Here is a 6,139-nt window from a genome sequence, read left to right on the forward strand (position 1 = left end):
TTTCGGTAAATTTGGGATATTTCAGAAAATGGAAAGTCGCCCTTCGGAACGTAACTTATCATCAGGAATTTTTTTTTACCATTTACACAAAGCGTTGACGAATCAGTTCTCCGAGTAAATAGTAAATAAGCTAAGACTGCTGTAACGGCTAATGTCTACTTACCAGTTTCATTGTCATCTTCGCTGCAGTTGCAACGTGATACTCTGACAGCATAGTCATTTCTCCTGAAAGGCCAGCAAGGATGAACATGAAAAGTATCCATAACTGACGAAGAAGCGTCATCGCCTGAGGCAGCTATCTGGGATGGAAACGACTGGCGGAACATGGCTGAACATTGCCGAGCCCAACGAGCGGTTCCGCTTTCATTGAAACAACGGGCAAATAAGTCGCACCAATTGGAACATTTTTTAAACTGCCATGAATAATAAGTTTTAAAGGGCCCACATTTTATCTGACGCCAAGGGTTTTCTCGAAGTTCCTTACAAATGTTTCCCTGTGCATTGTCAAAGTCTAAGGGCTCAGCAGTAGGACATGGTGCTCCTGAAATTTAAACGAAAGTAATGTTGGACAGCTAACCATTAATAACCAAAAAAGAGCGGTTTCCAATAGCACGTCAAAAGTAAAGCGCAATGGCTCTTTAGAACAATTTTCAATCGAGTGTCGAAAGTAATTAGACAACTACTTTGGTTTTGGGTTTGTTTTTACCACGGTGTGAGATTGACTGAATCGTCTAACCGATATGAAATTGGTTTGGTTTTGGTTTTACGACACTCAATTGAAAACAGCTCTACTACGCTGACTAAGTAACTTTAAAAACACCTCCCCCACCCCCAAGCCCCCGCTGCATCTTCCAATCAGAAGTAAAACAAAAGCCAATAGGGACTCGCTCACAAGTGTTCCAACGCTTGTCAGCTTTATGTGAAGCGGTGTTCTATTGAGTGTCGTAAAACCAAAACCAAAGTAATCACTCTAGCCAATCATAAAGGACACAGACAGTCCAGTGAACCAATCAAAACTCGTATTAAATGCAGGTAGCTGACGGGAAGTGCGGGAAGACGTGTGCGAGCGAGTTGGCGATTGGTTTTTGTTTTAATTCTGATTGGATGAAAAAGTTGCGTGAGTATTTTTAAGCTAATCGTTTGGCGTATAGTAATGCAAAACCAAGTACTTTTCGACACTCGAGTGAAAACTGTATTTTTTCTTTTTGAGTCTTTGCCGTTCTTTACAAAACAACAACGTAAAATGATTAAATTCATCGTAGTCAAAAGAACGTTTACCACGCACGTTTAAATTTTTAGTTTCGAATTAAACGGTTTCTAACATATTCAGTTTTGGGATAGCTCTGACGGGGATAGACAAACTGAATGAATTCAGAATCTTCCGAGATTCGCTGGCTGAATTTATACAATCGACGTTTTCGATGCCGTACCGGCGACAAATTCCCCTGTCTGTGAAATGACAGTGAAATTTACTTTATTTTGGCATTAATAAACTCAGCGGAAGCGAGCAGATAGGGCTAAAAGATCATTCATAATTTGTTTTTATAAAATGAAGGTAATGTTGCATATTTATTATAAAATAACTTTAGGATTGGCAATCAAGCATCTATGCTTAAAATTATAAATCAGTCTGTTAACTTACTTGGCCCACTTGATTTTGTGATCCAACTTTCAGCAACTGAGAAAGAACAAAATGAAAATACAAAGCCAACAAGTTAAAAAAAAAGAAAAAATTCAATATGACATTTTTGTGGATATTTAAAATATTTTTTATACTCCCCAACTTAAAACTACAACAATCTGCGAAAAAAAAAAAAAAGTTTGCTGGAGGACGGCTAGACTTTCTAGAAGTCCTTTCCAATAATTCTTCCCCGGCCTGTTGGTTTCGCCGTTGGAAAGGCTTTTTCCCAGTTGCAACGCACCAAATTTTACCGGTGGATTTTTCCACTGGTGACGTAAATACACATTAACCAATGAACAAACAAGTACTGACTATACATCATGACGTCGCGCGCGATCAACGCCACAACTCTCAGAACAAATGTCTGCTGAGTTCAAGTACTATAAAAACCTTCTTCATTCAGCTTTAGATTTTGTTCTCGCATATACTTAAGGATATGAATTTTATGGAAGCAATTGAGTATGGTCTATCCAACTTAATTTCAAGTCTTTGAAAGAAGGACAGGGAAAAGCAGTGGAAGGCTATTTATCCGACCAATATGTGTTTTTTTACTTAATACGGGCGCGATCTGAGCTCCTGAGTGATCCGGATCGTTTGAGAGAATTAAGTTTGGACCTTTCGAAGAAGAACAGAGCCGTTCTTGCAGTTTGTGTAATTGTTGCACTTTTAGTTGTTTTAATGAATGACCAAGTTTCTCCTCTCCAAAGAAAGGGCATCGCAGCAAATTTTGCATTGGCCGTTTTACCGTGCTCAAGGGCCCATTAACCGGTCTTTTCGAGCCGTTGCTAAGGAAAATTTATTCTCATATAACCTCATCATTTTTAGTTAGTTCAGAGTTATTTTATGTGTTTTAGCTTTTTCATGATCAGTAACACTAGTGATGACGTCATCAGGCCACGCCCATGGTCATGTGACTAATACAGAAAAAATGCAAAAGCTACCAGGCAAATTACTTTGTCGGCATTTTTTTCATTGATTTAATATTTTAATTTAAATCCCCATTACGCTTTGCATCGATTTTGTTTCATTTCTACAAGGTCAGATTTTGAGAGCTTTTCAAAATATTGAAAAATTCGTAATTTTCTGAAAAAAGCATGATTTCGAAAAAGGAAAAGTTGGCTTTATGCGAAGTTCGTCAAAAAAGGCTCGATTTAATGAAAAACCGCGTTTCCTTTAGCATTTAAAGAAACCGGCAGTGCGCCCGATGTCTTTTGGAAGTTACCCTATCAGCGCGTGCGCAATTTACACTACCAGCGCACTTCGGTAGATCAAACAAAGCCACACGGAGTTAGTTTTTCTATTTCTATTGCTTTTGTTTTTCTGTCTTTCTCTTATTTTGTCTTTGCTTGTACTTTTTTTGCTTTGTATTTTGTTAAACACAATGAAAAACAGCTAAAATGTAAGCGAATTTGCAAGCTTTTGAGTTGTTATTATTTTCCGCGCTCAGGCTGACGTAAGTAACCGGAAGTGAAATTTCACCTCCTTAGCAACGCGCGCGAGCGCGCGCATGATCGGTTAATGTCGATAAAGGAGTTTTGGGAACGGCGCTTTTATTCTCTGCCGTTCGTTGCGACTTCGATTTTCAATGTTATTTAAACAAGAGAGCTTTACAGAATTAAAGTTCTCCCCGACTAAGTCCGTCTTCTTTAGTTTATTCGGATTCTTGTCGATACAAGCTAGATCCACATAAGTTTATAGCATTTGTCAGGCAGCTCTCTGATCGATAGCTCCAGGTGGTTAATCCAGACTAAAACGAATAATTCTCGATCGGCTTAAACACGGTTTTGTCTTTTCAGGAGGCGTTACTCAATGGAACAGCTTTCGCCGTTTGTCTGCTGGCTACATACTGCACTGAACACAAATAAGTTCATTTGAGTTAGGGAACAGTACTCATAAACAATTTGATGGCAATGATTTTCTGCTTTCGCGACGATCGCGCGCGGAGCACATAAGAAGTGCGAAATGTCAATCATGTTTTTCGCGCCAAAAATTTAAACTCTGATTCACATTCCTGCAAGTGAAACAAGTCGACCTCTCGCGACTTACGTCGCTCGCGCTCGCCCTCGCGACTTCGTCGCACGGAGATAAATAAGTCGAGGTTTAAGAAAAGGTCGACTTGTGGCAGGTCTAGAGGACGTCTGGCACGCAAATTTGCCACAGTTTCAAGGTGCACGAGCTGATCACGCGCGAGACGAAAATTTCAAGTTGTTGTTTCCCTGGGGAGCTAATGTCTTCTGTTCCCTCCAGGGAATTAGACCCAGTCCACATCACGCCGGAGAAACTTGAAAACTCAGCGTTATTTTTACGGTTAGGCCTACCGTCCACACTAATCCGTCACGAAAACGGAGCTTTTCGGAAACGCTCTACAAACCGGATGAATTTGAAAACTCGGCTTTTCGTTTTCATGTGGACGGAAAGCATTTTGACAACGAAAAAGTTGGCGTCACGATAATCATGTGATTTCTCTGACCGTGTTTTCTTCAAACACAAATCCAAAATGGCCGGTGATTGTTGCGTTTTTAAATTCCTCCGGTGTAGTCTGGACGGAAAAGATTTGATACGTTTTCAGAGAGAAACCTCCGTTTTCAAATTCCTCCGACGTAATGTGGACGGGACCTTCGTTAGTTTTGACCCAGGGAACGCGATACGATCTCCTCCAATCGGAAAACGTCACGTTAGGACGTATAACAACATCTCAAGTTGCTTACCTCAAAGAACAGATGCTACGCATCTTTTAAAGATGATTTCAAATTAAATTCAAAAAAACAGAAATCAACATGATTTTTTTCCGTCTCGTCGAAAAATAATCTTTTTTTTAACTGTTGTAAATAATTAATGCTGTGGAGCATCTCGCATATATGACAAGTTTGGAAATAATGAAATTTTAATTCTATTTATTTTTAATTCAAGTATTTCATGATATATGTCCATAAAAGATCTGTTGGCCTTTGAAAAGATTTCTCTTTTTTTTGGTTTTGTTGTTCAAAGGTGGCCAATTTGAATTCACGCAACGAACTGACGTCAACGGTTTATAAATGGCGTATTGCGATCAGCTCTTAAAATAAGCACATAGTAAAACAATAACACACAGTAAACCAATAACATTTTACATAACGTAAAACAAACTACAAAAAAAAAAAAAACAGCGTCCAAATTGTCCGTACTAGGCCATGTTTCTTCAATTTCCGCTTAACGCTTAAGTTAAGCAAATACATGGCTTAAATTTTAGATTTTATCATTCGTTTTGAATGTTTAATGTCAAATTTGTTATAATTGACAGTTTAAATTTGTTTTTATAAGCCAAAGATCCTAACTGACTTAGATTTTTTACACCTATGTTGAAATCGAAAAAAGCTAAAAGAGCATATAGTGATGAATAAAATTGTAAGGGTTTTTCTTCACCAGATCATCGTAAGCCGTCGTAGGCCGTCGTAAACTGTCGTAAAGCAACGGTATCCGTCGTAAGCCGTCGTTAACTGTCGTAATCGCCAACCATGACTGGGCGGCCATCTGCTGCATCATTTCCTCTCGTTAAAATAGCATTAGAGGCTTAATTTTAAAGCGATTTTCTTTGTTGTTGATGATTTTGTAGTTAGTTTATTTAGATTCTACGTTAATTGTTGTTATGTAAATAAGAAGATAAAACTGGCCACAACAACAAGCGGTATAATATTAGACTCCGTTAACACGTCATTACTACTCACTCAGAATCAACCCAATAAATAGAGCTCCTTTTGTGATAGTTGGAAGTTTCATCATCTCTCTTCAAGCTGTAGTTGAACCAAACTTCTTTCATTTGATGAGACGTGCACCGTAGACAGTGCAGTTCTGTATGCTTCCAACCAACTTCGCTTTCTCAATTTTCCCGTTCAACAAGGATATATGAAGGTACGGAAACTGCAGCCAATGGAATACCGATTCTAGCTCGTGTTTATTGTTTCCAGTCCTTTACGACGCAACAATGTATTTATCATGCGAAAACATTATGTCCAGTTTGGTCTATTATCGTAGGATTATGACATGTAATGGCACCAGATGGCATCTATTGAATAATGGTGAATGTCAGCTGTTCTTTTACCTGAGCTTCGTTTCTGTAGGAAAATAGGGGAAATAAAGGCTTAATTCCAACGATCGCCCCTATTCCAATGTACAATGGATTTTGTTTCTAACAAACGCAGCGCCCCTACAGCAAAAGTGAAACCCTCGGGTGTACAAGTTGGGGGGGGGGGGGCGGGGGTGAATGCCCCATAAGAGTTTTTTTGAGTTTTGGAAAGGCGATTTACTCTATTGGTCAACTGCGTGTGTGCATCGTCTTTGATGTTGCCATGGCAGCGACAAATTTTGACATAATTCTGTCATTTGATCATTTCATAAGCTTTCCGGCTTGATTTTGCGATAATTTCAATTTTTTCTTGACTTTTTAAGACTAAATAGTGAAATCCAAGATGGCGGATCTAA

This window comes from Orbicella franksi, chromosome 8 (genome assembly GCF_964199315.1).
Source record: "Orbicella franksi chromosome 8, jaOrbFran1.1, whole genome shotgun sequence".
NCBI lineage: Eukaryota > Metazoa > Cnidaria > Anthozoa > Scleractinia > Merulinidae > Orbicella > Orbicella franksi.